This window comes from Somniosus microcephalus, chromosome 3 (assembly GCF_052327205.1).
Source record: "Somniosus microcephalus isolate GS21.2 chromosome 3, FLI_Smic_1.0, whole genome shotgun sequence".
Lineage (NCBI taxonomy): Eukaryota > Metazoa > Chordata > Chondrichthyes > Squaliformes > Somniosidae > Somniosus > Somniosus microcephalus.
Genome location: NC_140989.1, coordinates 215,112,867 through 215,133,226, shown reverse-complemented (window position 1 = coordinate 215,133,226; position 20,360 = coordinate 215,112,867).

The window sequence follows — 20,360 nt, the reverse complement described above, 5'->3', positions numbered from 1 at the left end:
AGGGGAGTGGAATGTTAGTTCACGGTTATCAACCTTTGCTTGGACCAAAAAGTCACTTCCAGTACCATACCATGGATCTAGCAATTTGAAGTCACATGGCAAACATATTCCCTGCTGAAAATTAAACAAACATTAACATCAAGCCCCCTCCCCTTGCCCCCTCCCTCCATCCATCTAGCAGCAGTTGGTATTAACTTAGGGTTGTGAATTCAAGTCCCTCTTCACGACTAGAGTCCATAATCTAAATGGTCTGACACTTTCAGTGGGGTATTACCAGGGGGGCTGCATTTCAGGGGTCATGCTCCCTGAGGCCTATTTGCCTGTTTTGGTGGGCATCGAGATAACAGCACTGTTTCAAGTCAAACAGAAACCTGTCACATCCTCAAAGAGTGTCAAAGCCCTTCACAGCCACAAATAACCACTTTTATATAAGCAAACAGCAAACTCCTGTAATCAAGGGAACTGAGTGGCCAGCTAACCTGTTCTTGGGGTGTTGGTTGACTGGGAAAATGTTAACTAGCACATAAGCAAACCTCCACAGCTCCTCTTCCAATTATTGCACCTGAAATGGCAAATGGGGCCACAGTTTAATATCTCATCCAAAACAGTGGGTAGAAATTGGTCCTCATTTCTGCCTCCAAAGTGGGCATAAACAGGGGGGGGGAAATTTCAGAGGGCTTTACTTTGTGTCAAGGACACCTCAAATGCATCTGGCTTTGTATTAGCATCATAAAATACCCCAGCATATGATAGAGAGAGGCCCAAAGGCTGTTTAAGGACCCCACAGTAACACCGGTCAGCGTTGAGCAGCGCTGGCTCCAGGCCTGCTTAGCTTGGTTTTGCTGGGATTGCTACAACTGCCAACAGAAGTTAAACTTTCTATTTAAACTTAGCTTTCTCTGGAGTGGTTGCTCCCGGCTCCACACGCTCCTGAGGGCTGCTGCTGGTCCGCAATCGGCAATCTATTTATCAATTTATGGGGGTACGGTAGCATTGTGGTTATGTTATTGGACTAGTGAATCCAGAGGCCTGGACTAATGATCCGGAGATGTGAGTTCAAATCCCACCACAGCAATTTAAATTCAGTTAATTAAATAAATCTGGATTAAAAAGCAAACATTGGTAATGGTGACCATGAAACAACTAATATCCTTTAGAGAAGGAAACCTTACCCAGTCTGGCCTATATGTGACTTCAGACCCGCAGCAATGTGGTTGACTCTTAACTGCCCTCTGAAATGGCCCAGCAAGCCACTCAGTTGTAACAAACCGCTATGAAAATGTATAATAAGAAAACAATTGGACGGACAACCCGGCATCGACCTAGGCATCGGACTCAGTCACAACAATGCCCCAGTCGACCCTATAAAGTCCTCCTCACAAACATTGGGGAACTTGTGCCAAAATTGGGAGAGCTGTCCCACAAACTAATCAAATAACAGCCTGATATAGTCATACTGACAGAATCATACCTTTCAGCCAACGTCCCAGACTCCTCCGTCACCATCAGGTAGGACAGACCCACCAGGGGTGGTGGCACCGTGGTATACAGCCGGGAGGGAGTGGGCCTGGGAGTCCTCAACATTGACTCCGGACCCCATGAAATCTCATAACATCAGGTCAAACATGGGCAAAGAAACCTCCTGCTGAGTACCACCTACCACCCTCCCTCAGTTGATGATTCAGTACTCCTCCATGTTGAAGCCACTTGGAAGAAGCACTGAGAGTAGCAAGGGCACAGAATGTAGTCTGGGTGGGGGACTTCAATGGCACCACTTGTGCAGGAAGAAGCCAAATAACCCATTCAGAAAAAGACACCATTCTATGAAAGAATTCTGGCCTTATTAAAACATGACACACTGGGTCTGGAAATCTAGGAACCGAACGATGAAATAGCTGTGAAAGTATTCGGGCTATAGAGATAAGATAAGTTGTTGACACTGAATCAATAACCTTATTGAAACAGAAGGTTAAAGGATCCGGTAGGCTGAACCTTTTGGAATAAAACAATGGTTCACCCTGTACAAGGTGTTCTAATTTACACTTCGTAAAGAAGCACATAAAAGTAAGAAACATCTGCCTTCATAAAAATGACATCAAGTAAAACACACACCTGCCGTTACACCGTTTTTTATGGTAAACTTAGAACACCTAGAGAAGAGACATAATTCTGTAATGCTACCAGCTGAGGTGACTGTAAGAATTGCAGGGGTCAGCTGAAAAATGACTAGAGATAATTAGCTTACATCAGCAGAAAACCTTAAAGGAAATACCACTGGAAAAGTGTATAAATATTGAACTCTCAAATGGGATAGTAGACTCGCTTTAAAGGGGCAAAGTGATACTCGACGTCAGAGGTGGCTCTGTAAGTCTCAAACTCTTTGTACCTCGGGGATCAAAGGTATTTGATTTTGGTGGATATCCTGTAGAAAACTAAGAACTGTAAAACTGCAGCGAAGTTAAGATTTGAGAGTAAGGTTCTCTGATAATAGGATTGTAAGCATTCTCTTTTTGGAACTGTTAATGTTGTGATTGACTCACCAACTGTAAATTGCATGTCGGTTCTTTAATAAATCTATATATTTTTAGAATTGTCTCACATAAGACTTCTGTATCAAACTCGCGAACTCAATCTCTGTACACTCTTTGGTGAGGAGTTGCAGAATTCTGGCGGAGATTTCTGGATCCTCATAATATCCGGAATGATAGAGTCTAGCTAAACTTATTAAAAGTGCTATCTGGAGGATGGTAATATTTTCAGGTTGTTCCTTTCCTTTAGTGAGAGATAGTCTGGACCTTTAGACCCAATTAAGCGTCTTTAGGATTCGGCTGCCTCAAACTTTAGTTGAAAGTGAACGTCTGAGGAATACGCCTAATCCGGGGTAGCCCTAAAGGGGCTAGGACTAGTAAGTCTCCCTTCACGCTACTGATCGAGCTGGCAAAGTCCTGAAGGACCAGCGAGGCCCGAGAGCACTCGGAGCAGCGGGAGCAGAGGAGCAGCAGCCGGGTATAAAAACCCACGACCAGCGAGGCCCGAGAGCACTCAGAGCAGCGGGAGCAGAGGAGCAGCAGCCGGGTATAAAAACCCACGACCAGCGAGGCCCGAGAGCACTCGGAGCAGCGGGAGCAGAGGAGCAGCAGCCGGGTATAAAAACCCACGACCAGCGAGACCCGAGAGCACTCGGAGCAGCGGGAGCAGAGGAGCAGCAGCCGGGTATAAAAACCCACGACCAGCGAGGCCCGAGAGCACTCGGAGCAGCGGGAGCAGAGGAGCAGCAGCCGGGTATAAAAACCCACGACCAGCGAGGCCCGAGAGCACTCGGAGCAGCGGGAACAGAGGAGCAGCAGCCGGGTATAAAAACCCACGACCAGCGAGGCCCGAGAGCACTCGGAGCAGCGGGAGCAGAGGAGGAGCAGCTGGGTATAAAAACCCACGACCAGCGAGGCCCGAGAGCACTCGGAGCAGCGGGAGCAGAGGAGCAGCAGCCGGGTATAAAAACCCACGACCAGCGAGGCTTACCAACTCCGCAGCGGGGAGAGAGGTAAAAAAATAGTCAGTGTGTGACGTCACCAGGGAGCAGGTAAGTGATTGGTTGGTGAGTATTTCTCTTTTTTAAACTTTAACTCTGTAGTTTATCGTTACTAGGGTCTTTTCTGGTGTAGCAGGTACTGTTGGTAGACTATACAAGAGCCTTAGAGATATCTTTAATTGGTGATAGTAAATTAATTTAAATTAATTAAGGGGAAAGTCATGCCAGGAGAGCCCAGCCCCGTGATGTGCTCCTCCTGCTCCATGTGGGAATTCAGGGGCACTGCCCCTGGTGACTACGTGTGCAGGAAATGCATCCATCTGCAGCTATTAGCAGACCGCATTGAGGAGCTGGAGCTGCGGGTGGATGGGTTGTGGAGCATTCACGAGGCTGAGAAGTTCGTGGATAGCACGTTTAGTGAGTTGGTCACACCGCAGGGAAGGGCTGCACAGGAAGAAAGGAAATGGGTGACCACCAGGCGGAGCAATAGAAGTAGGCAGGTAGTGCAGGAAACCCCTGTGACCATTCCCCTCTCAAACAAGTATACCGTTTTGGATACTGTTGGGGGGAATGACTCACCAGGGGAAGGCAGCAGCAGCCAGCTTCCTGGCACTGGGGGTGCTCCTGCTGCCCAGGAGGGGAGGAAAAAGAGTGGGAGAGCAATAGTCGTAGGGGATTCTATAGTAAGGGGAACAGATAGGCGTTTCTGTGGCCGTAGACGTGAATCCAGGATGGTTTGTTGCCTCCCTGGTGCCAGGGTCAAGGATGTCACTGAACGGCTGCAGGGCATTCTGGAGGGGGAGGGTGAACAGCCAGAGGTCGTGGTCCACATTGGTACCAACGACATAGGTAAAAAGAGGGATGAGGTCCTGCAGCAAGAATTTAGGGAGCTAGGGGCAAGATTAAGGAGCAGGACCTCAAAGGTTGTAATCTCTGGATTACTCCCGGTGCCACGTGCTAGTGAGTATAGGAATAGGAGGATAGAACAGATGAATGCGTGGCTAAAGGGATGGTGCAGGAGGGAGGGCTTTAGTTTCCTGGATCACTGGGTCTGCTTCTGGGAAAGGTGGGACTTGTACAAGTCGGACGGTTTACACCTGAACCAGAGGGGAACCAATATCCTTGCGGGGAGGTTTGCTAGCACTGCTGGGGGGGGGTTTAAACTAATTCGGCAGGGGGATGGGATACAGAGTGGAGCTATAGTAGGGGGTGATGTACAGCCAAATAAGGAGGAAAAAACAAGTCAGCAGGGAAGGCAGAGCAAAGATGTGAAGGCAAAAGGGAATATGGCAGGGCTGGAAGGCATTTATTTTAATGCAAGGAGTCTTGCAAATAAGGTGGATGAACTGAAGTTGTTGTTGAACACATGGGAGTACGATATTGTTGCTATCACGGAGACATGGTTGAGGGAGGGTCAGGACTGGCAGCTAAATATTCCAGGGTATAGAATCTTCAGGCGAGACAGAGGGGGGTGTAAAAGGGGAGGGGGTGTTGCAATATTAATTAAGGAGTCTATTACTGCTGTAAGGAGGGATGATATATTAGCGGGTTCCTCTAATGAGGCCATATGGGTAGAACTTAAAAACAAAAAGGGGTCAAGCACCTTGCTGGGAGTGTACTATAGGCCCCCAAACAGTCAGGGGGAGATAGAGGAACAGATATGCAGGCAGATATCAGAAAAGTGTGAAAATAATACGGTAGTAATAGTGGGGGATTTCAACTTCCCCAATATAAATTGGGATAGTCAGAGTGTGAAAGGCTTGGAGGGAGCAGAATTCTTAAAGTGCATCCAGGAAAGCTTTTTGAGCCAACATGTAGAAAGTCCGACAAGAGAGGGGGCGGTACTGGACCTAATTCTAGGGAATGTAGCCGGGCAGGTGGTGGAAGTGTCTGTAGGAGAGCATTTTGGCGATAGTGACCACAATTCGGTGAGATTTAAGGTGGTCATGGAAAAAGACAAAGACGGCCCGGAAATCAGGGTTCTAAATTGGGGGAAGGCCGATTTTAATAAGATAAGACAGGATCTGGCAAAAGTGGACTGGGAGCAGCTACTTCTAGGAAAATCCACATCAAAACAGTGGGAGGCTTTCAGAAGGGAAATAGAGAGAGTACAACACCAACATGTTCCTGTAAAGGTCAAGGGTGGGACCAACAAGCAAAGGGAACCTTGGATGACAAAGGCTATACAAAAATGCATTAGGAAAAAAAGGGGGGCTTTTGGCAGTTACAAAAGACAAAAGACGGTGGAAGCCCTAGAGGAGTATAGGAGGTGCAGGGGCATACTTAAAAAGGAAATTAGGAGGGCGAGGAGGGGCCATGAAATAACACTGGCGAGCAAAATAAAGGAAAATCCTAAGATGTTTTATAAGTATATTAAGGGCAAGAGGATAACCAGGGAAAGGGTAGGGCCCATTAGGGACCAAAGTGGCAAGCTGTGTGTAGAGCCAGATGAAGTAGGTGGAGTTTTAAATGAATTTTTTGCCTCAGTGTTCACTATGGAGAAAGACGATGTAGATATAGAAGTCAGGCAAGGGGACTGTGACATACTTGAACATATTAGCATCGAGAGGGAGGAGGTACTCGCGGTTTTAGCAGGCCAAAAAGCGGATAAATCCCCAGGCCCGGACGAGATGTATCCCAGGCTGTTGTGTGAGGCAAAGGAGGAGATTGCAGGGGCTCTGACACAAATTTTCAGAACCTCTCTGGCCACAGGGTATGTACCAGAGGACTGGAGAACAGCTAATGTAGTACCATTGTTCAAGAAGGGTAGCAGGGATAAACCAGGGAATTACAGGCCAGTGAGCCTAACATCTGTGGTAGGGAAATTATTGGAAAAAATTCTGAGGGACAAAATTAGTCTCCACTTGGAGAGGCAAGGATTAATCGGGGATAGTCAGCATGGCTTTGTCAAGGGTAAATCATGTCTGACCAATCTGATTGAATTTTTTGAGGGGGTGACTAGGTGTGTGGATGAGGGAAATGCTGTGGATGTGGTTTACATGGACTTCAGTAAAGCTTTTGACAAGGTCCCGCATAGGAGACTGGTCAAGAAGGTAAGAGCCCATGGGATCCAGGGGGCCTTGGCGCGTTGGATCCTAAACTGGCTGAGTGGCAGGAGGCAGAGGGTGATGGTCGAAGGTTGCTTTTGTGACTGGAAGCCTGTGTCCAGTGGGGTACCTCAGGGATCGGTGCTGGGTCCCTTGCTGTTTGTGATCTACATTAATGATTTGGATGAGAATGTAAAGGGTATGATCAGTAAGTTCGCAGATGACATGAAAATTGGTGGGGTGGTAAATTGCGAGGAGGAAAGCCTCCGGCTACAGGACAATATTAACGGGTTGGTCAGATGGGCGGAAAAGTGGCAAATGGAATTTAACCCGGAAAAGTGCGAGGTGATGCATTTTGGACGGACAAATAAGGCAAGGGAATACACAATGAGTGGTAGGACCCTAGGAAGTACAGAGGGTCAGAGGGACCTTGGTGTACATGTACAAAATTCCCTGAAGGCAGCGGAACAGGTAGATAAGGTGGTTAAAAAGGCTTATGGGATACTTGCCTTCATTAGCAGAGGCATAGAATATAAGAGCAGGGAGGTTATGATAGAGCTGTACAAAACGCTGGTGAGGCCACAGCTGGAGTACTGTGTACAGTTCTGGTCGCCTCACTATAGGAAGGATGTGATTGCTTTGGAGAGGGTGCAGAGAAGATTCACCAGGATGTTACCTGGGATGGAGCGCCTCAGCTATGAAGAGAGACTGGACAGGCTGGGGTTGTTTTCCTTGGAGCAAAGAAGGCTGAGGGGGGACCTGATTGAGGTGTACAAAATGATGAGGGGCATAGATAGGGTAGATAAAGAGGAACTTTTCCCCTTAGTAGGGGGGTCAATAACAAGGGGGCACAGATTCAGGGTAAGGGGCAGGAGATTTAGGGGGGATTTGAGGAGGAACTTTTTCACCCAGAGGGTGGTTGGAAGCTGGAACTCACTGCCTGAAAGGGTGGTAGAGGCAGGAACCCTCACAACATTCAAGAAGCATTTGGATGAGCACTTGAAATGCCATTGCATACAAGGCTATGGACCAAATGCTGGAAAATGGGATTAGACTGGACAGGGAGGGACGGGCGGCGCAGACACGATGGGCCGAAGGGCCTCTTTCTGTGCTGTAAAACTCTATGACTCTATGACTCTATGACATAGCTGCTGGACTAGGCTTGCAGCAAGTGGTGAATGAATCAACATGAGGAAAAAACCGACTTGACCTTGTCTTCACCAATGTAACTGTGGGAGATGCATCTGTCCATAACAGTATTGGTAAGAGTGACCACCGCACAGTCATTGTGGAGACAAAGCCCTGTGTGTTGTGTGGCACTACAACTGTGCTAAATGCAATAGATTCAGAACAGATCTAGCAGCTCAAAACTGGACATCTATGAGGCACTGTGGGCCATCAGCAGCAGCAGAATTGCATTCCACTTTAATCTGTAACCTCATGGCCTCATGCTACTATTACTATCAAACCAGGGGGCCAACCCTGGTTCAATGAGGAGTGTAGAAGAGCATGCCAGGAGCAGCACCAGGCGTACCTAAAAATGAGGTGCCAACTCGGTAAAGCTACAACACAGGATTACATGCATGCTAAACAGCAGAAGCAGCATACTATAGACAGGGCTAAATGATCCCACAACCAAAGGATCAAATCAAAGCTCTGCAGTCCAGTCATGAATGGTGGTGGACAATTAAACAACTGACAGGAGGAGGAGGCTCCATGATTATCTCCATCCTCAATGATGGCGGAGCCCAGCACATGAGTGCAAAAGACAAGGCTGAAGCGTTTGCAACCAACTTCAGACAGAAGTGCCAAGTGGATGATCCATCTCGGACTAATTCTGAGATACCCACCATCTATGGCAATCTTCAGCCAATTCAATTCACTCCATGTGATATCAAGAAACAGCTGAGTGAACTGGATACAGCAAAGGGTATGGACCCCGACAACATCCCAGCTGTAGTGATGAAGACTTGTGCTCCAGAACTAGTTGCGCCTCTAGCCAAGCTGTTCCAGTACAGCTACAACACTGGCTACTATCTGACAATGTGGAAAACTGTCCACAAAAAGCAGGACAAATCCAATCCGGCCAATTACCGCCCCATCAGTCTACTCATAAGTGATGGAAGGTATCGTCGACAATGCTATTAAGCAACAATGACTCACCAATAACCTACTCATTGATGCCCAGTTTGGGTTCTGCCAGGACCACTCAGCTCCACCTCATTTTGGTCTTGCTCTACACATAGTCAAAAGAGTTGAATTCCAGAGGTGAGGTGAGAGTGACTGCCCTTGACATCAAGGCAGCATTTGACCGAGTGTGGCATCAAGGAGCCCTAGTAAAATTTAAGTCAATGGAAATCAGGAGGAAGACTCTCTAGTGGCTGGAGTCATACCTAGCACAAAGGAAGATGGTTGTGCTTGGTGGTGTCCAATCAACTCAGCCCCAGGATATCGCTGCAGGAGTTCCTCAGGGCAGTGTCCTAGGCCCAACCATCTTCAGCTACTTCATCAATGATCTTCCCTCCAACATAAGGTCAGAAGTGGGGATGTTCGCTGATGATTGCACAGTGTTCAGTTCCATTCGCAACTCCTCAGATAATGAAGCAGTCCATGCCCGCAAGACCTGGATGACATACAGTACTTGGATATACTTGCATTGGCGGCAGTTCAGAAAAGGTTCACTAGGTTGATTTCTGGGATGAAGGGGTTGTCTTATGAAGAAAGGTTGAGCAGGTTGGGCCTATACTCATTGAAGTTTAGAAGAATGAGTGGATATCATATTGAAACATTTAGGCCTAGAAATTCAGTGGGCTGCGCCACCCGTTAGCGCCCAAAGAGGGCACATAGTGGGTTTTACGCCACTGGCCACGCCTCCCGCTAAATTTAGTGGGACGCTAATGGCGGCGCTAGCCGTTAGCGCTGCGCCGCTACCGATGACGTCATCGGAGTGCGCAGCGCCCCGCTGCCGCCCCGATCGCGAAATTTGGTAGCGCCCCCTGCTTTAACGCCGGTCGCAATTTGCGACCGGTTCAGGGGGGCCTACCTGCGGCGGTAGAGGCGCGGAGGTGCGGGGCAGCCATTTTCTTTGCTGGCTGCCTGCCAGCACCTCTTCAGTCCGCCGGCCCCGGCCTCCTGAGCCCTCCCCCCCCCCGTGTTGTGCCGGCTGTGTCCCAGGAGCCCGGCACTTCTCCTCGGTGCCGGGCTCTTTTGCCGGCACTCGCGATCGCTGATCGTGCTGCAGCAGGCCCCTCCCCTTTAAGAAGGGGAGGAAGGCCTGCAGTACTGCAGCGTGTGGCGCTGCAGCACGTTGCGCAGCAATTTTCAGTTGCAGCGCCCCAAGAGGGATGCGGGGCACCTCGAGTAGCGCTGCGCTTCCGTCTGGGGCGCTGAAACTGAATTTCCGGTGGGCGTTCGCGACTCCTTCTGGGGCGGTACTTCCGGCGCCCTGGCGAGACTTGTGCCCCAAACGGGGCGCCAGCGAATTTCTAGGCCATAAGATTCTGAGGGGGATTGACAGGGTAGATGTAGGGAGGATGTTTCCCCTTGTGGGGGATCTAGAACTAGGGGTCATAGTTTCAGAATAAGGGGTCACCCATTTAAGACACAGATGAGAAGGAATTTCTTCTCTCAGAGGGTCGTGAATCTTTGGCATTCTCTACCCCAGAGAGCTGTGGAGGTTGAGTCATTGAACATATTCAAGGCTGAGATAGACAGATTTTTGAACTACAGGTGAGTCAAGGGTTATGGGGAACAGGCAGAAACGTGGAGTTGAGGCCAAGATCAGATCAGCCCTGATCTTATTGAATGGCGGAGCAGGCTCGAGCAGCCGAATGGCCTACTCCTGCTTCTATTTCTTATGTTCTTATATGTTCTTATACAGACTTGGGCTGATAAGTGGCAAGTAACATTCGCCACACAAGTGCCAGGCAATGACCATCTCCAGCAAGAGAGTCTAGCCACCTCCCCTAGACATTCAATGGCATTACTATCGCCGAATCCCACACCATCAACATCCTAGGGGTTACTATTGACTAGAAACTTAACTGGACCAGCCGCATAAATACTGTGGCAACAAGAGCAGGTCAGAGGCTGGGTATTCTGTGGCGACTGTCTCACCTCCTGACTCCCCAAAGCCGTTCCACCATCTACAAGGCACAAGTCAGGAGTGTGATGGAATACTCTCCACTTGCCTGGATGAGTGCAACTCCAACAACACTCAAGAAGCTCAACACCATCCAGGGCAAAGCAGTCCACTTGATTGGCACCCATTCCACCACAATAAACATTCACTCTCTTCACCACCGGCGTACCGTGGCTGCAGTGTGTACCATCTACAAGCTGCACTGCAGCAACTCACCAAGGCTTCTTTGGTAGCACCTCCCAACTCCTCGATCTCTACCACCTGGAAGAATGAGGGCAGCAGTCGCATGGGAACACCATCATCTCCATGTTCTCCTCCAAGTTATACACCATCCTGACTTGGAAGTATATCGCCGATCCTTCATCATCGCTGGGTTAAAATCATGGAACTCCCTCTGTAACAGCACTCTGGGAGTACCTTCACCACACAGAATGCAGTGGTTCAAAAAAGTGGCTAACCACCACCTTCTCAAGGGCAATTAGGAATGGGCAATAAATGCTGGCATTGCCAGCGACGCCCACATCCCAGGAATGAATAAAAAAATATATAGTGTGAGGGACCACAGTATAGTATGAGACACTGGATTACACTGTGAGACTACTGGGTATAGTGTGAAATGCCAGGGTATAGTGCGAGAGCTCAGGGTATAGCATGAAACCTCAGGGTGTAGAGTGAGACCCAGGAAGTAATGTGAGGGACCAGGATATAGTGTGAGGAACCAGAGTAGAGTGTGAGGGACTAGAGTATAGTGTGAAGGGCCAGAGCATAGTGTGAGGGACCGTTGTATAGTGTAAGGGACCAGGGTATTATTATGTCCGTGTATAATTGAGACACGGACTGCAGGAGTTGATTATAACAAGTCTTTACTGAATGGAGACAACCTGGAAACTGAAACTACAGAAGCCTGCTAGGGCCTTTTATACAGGGGTGGTCACTGACGGTACTGCAGTCTGAGACCAGTTATTCCCTTAAAGGTACATACACAACAATTCCTCCCCTTTTAGATAAACAGTACATAACATTCATTTAACAACTAAATAATAACTAATTACAATTACGGTTGCTAGATACATTGGTTGAAGTTAAGCAATTATAAGTTCAGTCTTTGAGGAGGCTTCCTGATTCTGTCTGGATAACGCCTCTTTGGGATATCAGGTTCTTCTGGCAAGGTTGAGTCGGGATCAATGCCGTTGTTTGGTTCGTCTGCTTCCAATATCACCGATTCTGCGGTAGATGCAATTGGTACTTCGGTTTCATCGCCAGTTGTATCAGATCATGGTGTGGAGTTGACGTTTTCCAGTGACTCTAGAATCTGGTCAGCATGGCATCTTACAATGCTCTTTCCAACGTCCACGGTATACATTAGAGGTCCTTGCCATGTACCGATCGTTCCTGGCTGCCATTTCTCTGTGCGGTAGTCCCGGGCCAAAACTGGTTGACCTATCTTAAAACTCCTGGTCGGCCTTTCATTCATATTCTGAAACTGCCTGTTCTCCACATCTCTTCTGACGTTTGGCTTAACCAAATCCAAGCGGCATCGTAGTCTTCGATTGAAGAACATCATGGCTGGAGTTTGGTTGGTAACCGCATGTGTCGCATTCCGGTAGGCAAACAAGAAGTTATCCACCTTGTGTTGTAGGGGTATATCTTCATTACACATTGCCTTGATAGCCTTCTTGAATGTTTGAACAAACCTCTCAGCCAATCCATTAGTGGCTGGATGATATGGGGCAGATGTGTAATGCTTAACACCATTGTTCTTTAAGAACCTCCGGAACTCTTCAGACACAAACTGTGGTCCATTGTCAGAGCAAATCTGTTCAGGCAGCCCATTCCTGGTGAATATGGTTCGTAAGACTGTGATAGTTTTTTCTGTGGTGGTTGAGGACATTTTTATTACCTCTGGCCACTTTGAATGTGCATCCACCGCAATTAAAAACATCGAATCCATAAAGGGACCAGCAAAATAAATGTGCACCCTTTGCCATGGAGATGAGGGCCACTCCCATGGATGTAGAGGGGCTTGTGGTGGGGCGTTTTGGACCTTTTGGCATCCTGTACAGCTCTTGGTCATCTCTTCGATTTCTCTATCGATTCCCGGCCACCACACAAACGCTCTGGCTAAGTTCTTCATTTTTACCCCTCCCAGATGACCCTCATGAAGCTCATTGAGCACTCTATCCTTCAATTTGGGTGGAATTACTACTCTGGATCCACACATCAAGGTTCCTCTGCACACTGACAGCTGTTCTCTTCTCGGCGAGAATGCTGGCAGCAGTGGTTCGCCATGTGCTGGCCATCCTTTCACTGTTAAATCATAGACCCAGGAGAGTGTCGGGTCATTTCGTGTTTCCTTTTCTATGTTTGCATTCGTCACAGGGGGACATTCGACTATAGTCGAGTGGAACAACTCCACTGGATCCACTGCCAGTTCTTCTTCCACTATCGGCAACGGTAGGCGCGACAATCCATCAGCATTCCCATGCTGTTTAGTTCCTTTGTACTCGATGTCATATTGGTGTGCCCCTAGGAAAAGGGACCACCTCTGTAGCCGTTGTGCCGTCATTATCGGTACGCCCTTCTGAGGGTTGAAAATGGAGACGAGAGGTTGATGATCAGTTAGTAGAGTAAATTTCTGACCGTGCAGGTAGTGATTGAAATTCTTCACCCCCCCACACCAGGCTGAGGGCCCCTCTGTCAATCTGGGCGTAGTTACGCTCAGCTGAAGTTAACGAGCGTGATGCAAAAGCTATCGGCCTCTCTGAACCATCAAGGAATTTATGTGACAGTACCACCCCAACACCGTAGGGAGACGCATCACACGCCAGTCTTATCGGTAGTGATGGGTTGTAGTGAGCCAATACTTCTCTTGAAGTGATTAGGTCCTTACTCTTCTGAAAGGCCCGCTTACATTCATCGCTCCATTTCCATGCTACTCCCGTTCGTAGTAGGGCGTTCAGTGGATGCAGAATTGTGGACAAATTCGGCAAAAACTTATGGTAGTAATTCACCAATCCGAGGAATGACTTCAGTTGCGACACATTTTCAGGCGCTGGAGCCTTAACTACCGCTTCAATTTTGTCAGGGGACTTATGCAACCCCTCTTCATCAATCACGTGGCCACAATACGATATCTGTTTCTTAAAAAACTCGCACTTAGGGCGATTGGCTCGTAGCCCATGTTCACGTAGTCTAGTGAGCACCTGCTCTAGGTTGGCAAGGTGTTCACTGTCATCTTCACCTGTCACTAGGATGTCGTCCAAGTAACACTGAGTCCCCGGAATCCCTTGCAGGACTTGTTCCATCGCTCTTTGCCATATCGCCGGAGCTGATGCTACTCCGAATACCAGTCGATTATACTGGCAAAGACCTTTGTGAGTGTTTATCGTGAGATACTTCCTAGAGGACTCTTCAACCTCCATCTGCAAATATGCTTGTGCTAGATCAATTTTTGTAAAACGCTTCCCTCCAGATAGTGAGGCGAAGATATCTTCTATCCTTGGAAGAGGATATTGTACTGTGTGAAGGACTGGGTTCACCGTCACCTTGAAGTCCCCACAGATGCGAACCTTCCTTGGCTCCTCAGACTTATTGTTTAACGTTTTCTTCATGACAGGAACGATGGGTGTCGCCCACTCGCTCCAGTCTACCTTAGATAACACGCCTGCCTTCTCCAGATTCTCCAGCTCTGCCTCGACGGCTGGGCAAATTACATATGGTACTGGTCTTGCTTTGAAAAACTTGGGAATTGCATTCTCCTCTATTTTTATCGAGGCAGTTACGCCTTTAAGAGTACCCAGTTCTTGTTGAAATACCTCTTTGGCGTCAGCTAAGATTGTTGACAATTGTCCAGGAGTGACGTCGTCATCCTTTTTACCAGCCACCGTCAGTGCCTGAATGGAGTGCCAGTCTAAACTTATCTTTCTGATCCATTCACGTCCCAATAATGGTGGTCCACCATCTTGCAGAATGTAGAGATACAATTTCTGTATTTTCTTGCCGTTGTATTCGACAGGCACCCTTATTTTTCCTCTGGGGTATACTTTTTGCCCCGTATACATCCTCAAGACAATGGATGTCTCTCTCAAGGGTATGTGGGAGAACAGCCGCTCGTAGTCTCGTCGATTCATGACGGTTAGAGCTGATCCTGTATCCAATTCCATTTTGACTTGGGACCCTGCTATCGTGAGGGTGACCCAAATGGTTCGGTGATCCTTTTTTGCGATTACGTTGTGAAGTCTGAGACAGCTTAGTCTCTTGTTCCTGGATTCACTATCGCTCATCTGGTCTTCGGAACTACTGTCCGTTATCTTTTGTACTTTCCTGTACGGTTCCTTAGTAGCCTTTTTATTGTCATTGGTCTTCTTCCCAGACCTGCAAACTCGTGCAATGTGTCCCATCTTTCCGCATTGCCTGCATATTTTGTCCTTGGACCAGCAGTCATAGAGTCATAGTCATAGAGTCATAGAGTAATACAGCACGGATAGAGGCCCTTCGGCCCATCGTGTCCATGCCGGCCATCAAGCCCTGTCTAATCTAATCCCATATTCCAGCATTTGGCCCGTAGCCTTGTATGCTATGGCATTTCAAATGCTCATCCAAATGCTTCTTAAATGTTGTGAGGGTTTCTGCCTCCACAACCCTTTCAGGCAGTGAGTTCCAGACTCCAACCACCCTCTGGGTGAAAAAGTTCTTTCTCAAATCCCCTCTAAACCTCCCGCCCTTTACCTTGAATCTATGCCCCCTAGTTATTGACCCCTCTACTAAGGGGAAAAGCTCCTCAGCATCCATCCTATCTATGCCCCTCACAATTTTGTACACCTCAATCATGTCCCCCCTCAGCCTCCTCTGCTCCAAGGAAAACAAACCCAATCTGCCCAGTCTCTCTTCATAGCTGAAGCGCTCCAGCCCTGGTAAAATCCTGGTGAACCTCCTCTGCACCCTCTCTAACGCGATCACATCTTTCCTGTAGTGTGGCGACCAGAACTGCACACAGTATTCCAGCTGTGGCCTAACCAGTGTTTTATACAGCTCCATCATAACCTCCTTGCTCTTATATTCAATGCCTCGGCTAATGAAGGCAAGTATCCCATATGCCTTTTTTACCACCTTATCCACCTGTTCCGCCGCCTTCAGGGATCTGTGTACCTGCACACCCAGATCCCTCTGACCCTCCGTCTTGCCTAGGGTCTTTCCCTTCATTGTGTATTCCCTTGCCTTGTTAGACCCCCCAAAGTGCATCACCTCGCACTTTTCCGGGTTAAATTCCATTTGCCACTGTTCCGCCCATCTGACCAACCCATCTATATCGTTCTGCAGACTGAGGCTACCCTCCTCGCTATTTACCACCCTACCAATTTTAGTATCATCCGCGAATTTACTGATCATACCCTTTACATTCATATCCAAGTCATTAATGTAGACCACAAACAGCAAGGGACCCAGCACCGATCCCTGTGGTACCCCACTGGCCACAGGTTTCCAGTCACAAAAACAACCTTCGACCATCACCCTCTGCCTTCTGCCACTGAGCCAGTTTTGTATCCAATGTGCCAAGGCACCCTGGATTCCATGGGCTCTTACCTTCTTGACCAGTCTCCTGTGCGGGACTTTATCGAAGGCCTTACTGAAATCCATGTATACCACATCCACTGCGTTACCCTCATCCACACACCTAGTCACCCCCTCAAAAAATTCAATCAAATTAGTCAGACATGATCTTCCCTTGACAAAGCCATGTTGACTATCCCTGATTAATCCTTGCCTCTCCAAGTGGAGACAAATTTTGTCCCTCAGGATTTTTTCCAGTAATTTTCCTACCACTGATGTTAGGCTCACTGGCCTGTAGTTCCCCGGTTTTTCCCTACTACCCTTCTTGAATAATGGTACTACATTAGCGGTTCTCCAGTCCTCTGGCACATCCCCTGTGGCCAGAGAGGTCCTGAATATATGTGTTAGAGCCCCCGCAATCTCCTCCTTTGCCTCACACAGCAGCCTGGGGTACATTTCATCCGGGCCTGGGGATTTATCCATTTTTAGGCCAGCTAAAACCGCCAATACCTCCTCCCTCTCGATGTTAATATGTTCGAGCATATCACAGTCCCCCCGCCCTATTTCTATGTCTACATCGTCCTTCTCCATAGTGAAAACAGATGCAAAAAATTCATTTAGAACCCCTCCTACATCTTCCGGCTCCACACACAGATTGCCACTTTTGTCCCTAATGGGCCCTATTTTTTCCCTAGTTATCCTTTTACCCTTAATATACTTATAAAACATCTTCGGATTTTCCTTTATTTTGCTCGCCAGTGTTATTTCATGGCCCCTCCTTGATCTCCTAATTTCTTTTTTAAGTATCCCCCTGCACTTTTTGTACTCCTCTAGGGCTTCCTCCGTCTTTAGCCTTTTGTATCTACCAAAAGCCCTCCTTTTTTTCCTAATCCATTCCCGTATATCCCCTGACATCCACGGTTCCCTGTGGTTTTTGGAACCACTCTTGACCTTTATGGGAACATGTTGCCCTTGTATGATCTCAATCTCCCTTCTGAAAGCCTCCCATTGCTCCGATGCGGATTTTCCTACAAGTAGCTGATCCCAGTCCATTTTGGCCAGATCCTGCCTTATCCTATTAAAATCGGCCTTCCCCCAATTTAGAACCTTTATTTCCGGCCCATCCCTGTCCTTTTCCATGACCACCTTAAATCTTACCATATTATGGTCACTATCACCAAAGTGCTCACCTACTAGCACTTTTTCCACTTGGCCGGCCACATTCCCTAGAATTAGGTCCAGTACCGCCCCCTCTCTTGTAGGACTTTCTACATGCTGGCTCAAAAAGCTCTCCTGGATGCACTTTAAGAATTCTACACCCTCTGAGCCTTTCACACTTTGACTATCCCAGTTAATATTGGGGAAGTTGAAATCCCCCATTATTATTACCCTATTATTTGCACATTTCTCTGAGATTTGCCTACATATCTGTTCCTCTATCTCCCCCTGACTGTTTGGAGGCCTATAGTACACTCCCAGCAAAGTGCTTGCCCCCTTTTTGTTTTTAAGCTCCACCCATATGGCCTCATTAGAGGACCCTGCTAATATATCATCCCTCCTTAGTGCAGTAATTGACTCCTTAATTAATATTGCGACATCCCCTCCTCTTATACCTCCCCCTCTGTCTCGCCTGAAGATTCTGTACCCCGGAATATTGAGCTGCCAGTCTTGCCCCTCCCTCAACCATGTCTCCGTGATAGCAACAATATCATACTCCCATGTGTTTATCAACACCTTCAGTTCATCCACCTTATTTGCAAGACTCCTTGCATTAAAATAGATGCCATCCAGCCTTGCCCTTATATATTTGCCCTGTCTACCAAGCTGACTTGTTTTTTCCTCCATAATTGGCAGCACATCCCCCCCTATTTCAGCTCCCCTCTGTATCCCATCCCCCTGCCAAGTTAGTTTAAACCTCCCCCGACAGTGCTAGCAAACCTCCCCGCAAGGATATTTGTCCCGCTCTGGTTCAGGTGCAACCCGTCCGACTTGTACAAGTCCCACCTTTCCCAGAAGCAGGCCCAGTGATCCAGGAAAGTAAAACCCTCCCCCCTACACCAACTCTTTAGCCACGCATTCATCTGCTCTATCCTCCCATTCCTATACTTACTAGCACGTGGCACTGGGAGTAATCCAGAGATTACACCCTTTGAGGTCCTGCCCTTTAATCTGTTACCTAGCTCCCTAAATTCTTGATGCAGGACCTCATCCCTCATTTTACCTATGTCGTTGGTACCAATGTGGACCACGACCACTGGCTGTTCACCCTCCCCCTCCAGAATGCCCTGCAGCCGCTCAGTGACATCCTTGACCCTGGCACCAGGGAGGCAACAAACCATCCTGGAGTCACGTTTGCGGCCACAGAAACGCCTATCTGTTCCCCTTACTATAGAATCCCCTACCACTATTGCTCTCCCACTCTTTTTCCCCCCCTCCTGGGCAGCAGGAGCATCCCCAGTGCCAGGAAGTTGGCTGCTGCTGCCTTCCCCTGGTGAGTCATCCCCCTCAACAGTATCCAAAGCGGTATACCTGTTTGAAAGGGGGATGTCCGCAGGGGTTCCCTGCACTACCTGCCTGCCTTTGTTGCTCCGCCTGATGGTCACTCCCTGTGCTGCCCTACCCTGAGGCGTGCACAACTCGCTAAACGTGGTATCCACGAGCCTCTCAGCATCGCGCATGCTCCACAACCCATCCACCCGCAGCTCGAGCGCCGCAATGCGGTCTACAAGTAGCTGCAGCTGGATGCATTTCCCGCACACATGGTCGTCAGGGACACTGGCAGCGTCCCTGATTTCCCACATGGAGCAAGAGGAGCAGAACACGGGTCTGAGCTCTCCTGCCATGACTTACTCCTTTAATTAATTTAAAAATTAATTCAATACCCCAGTTACAGGTATACTCTAGGGCGCTTTATTTACCAACTGTCCCCACTACACCTTAATCCTGAGAAATTTAACACCACAGAATTCAAGCTCTGGTCATGGTTTGTTCTGCCGCAGCGATAACATTTTGCAAATCCCCGTGTCATTTCGTGGGTGCCGTATTCCTGTGGCTTTTGTTGTATTTCCGCAGCTCCCCTTGCTGCTGCTTCGTACGATACTGCCACGCTGAAAGCCTTATCTAGCGTCAGCTCTTTCTCTGAGAGTAACCTCTTCTGGGTTCCTTCACTCACGAGTCCACAGACAAATTTGTCCCGTAAGGTATCTGCCAGCCCTGCCCCGAACTGGCAGTGCTTTGATAGCTTGCGTAGTTCCGTAAGGTAATCAGCATTGCTCTCATTTTTATGCTGATTTCTCCTGTGGAATTTAAATCTTTCTGCTATCAGCAGCGGTGTAGGATTTAGGTGTTCCTGTAGGATAGCAACAATTTCGTTAAAACTCTTCGCCTTCGGTTTGGCTGGAGTAATCAGGTCCCGCAATAGGCCGTACGTTCTTGCGCCCATTAAATTTAGCAATACCGATGCCTTTTTCTCATCGGCTATTTCGTTTGCCTCGCAATATTCCTCGACTCTTTCCACATACGTGGTGCAGTCTTCTATTGCATTATCGAAGGCAGTGATATCGCCAGTCTTTGGCATCTTGAAAATCTAAGATGGCGCCTCCCGCGCTTTGCCTTCGTCCCCGATGGCTCAAAATGGCGCCTCCCGCGCTTTTCCTTCTTCCCCGCCGAGTTAAGATGGCGCCTCCCGCGCTTTCCCGCCACTGCCGCTGCTGCCAACGCTGTTGCTGGCGATTATATTTATTTTACTACCCTGTAATGGCGACGCCCTACGGTCTTCGCGCCTCCCCGATCACTGCTGCCAACGCCGCTCTCCGTGGTATTTATATTTTTCTATCGCGCTTCAATATTTGCTCCGTTAATTGAAGAACCGTTCCCGTCGTGGAGCGAACCCTCTGGGACACTTCCCTCCCTCTCCTTAGGTCCGAACGCTGCCCGGCTGTGAAGCACCGGCCGCGCCCTGTGTGCTCCACCCTCTCTCTCTCTCTTTGCTTCCCGACTCACTGTCGGCCCCGTTGCAGAGCCACCCGATCGAGCTCTAGCCCGCCGCAGCCCAGGAACGATCAGTGCACTACCTGCCACCAGCCCGATTAGC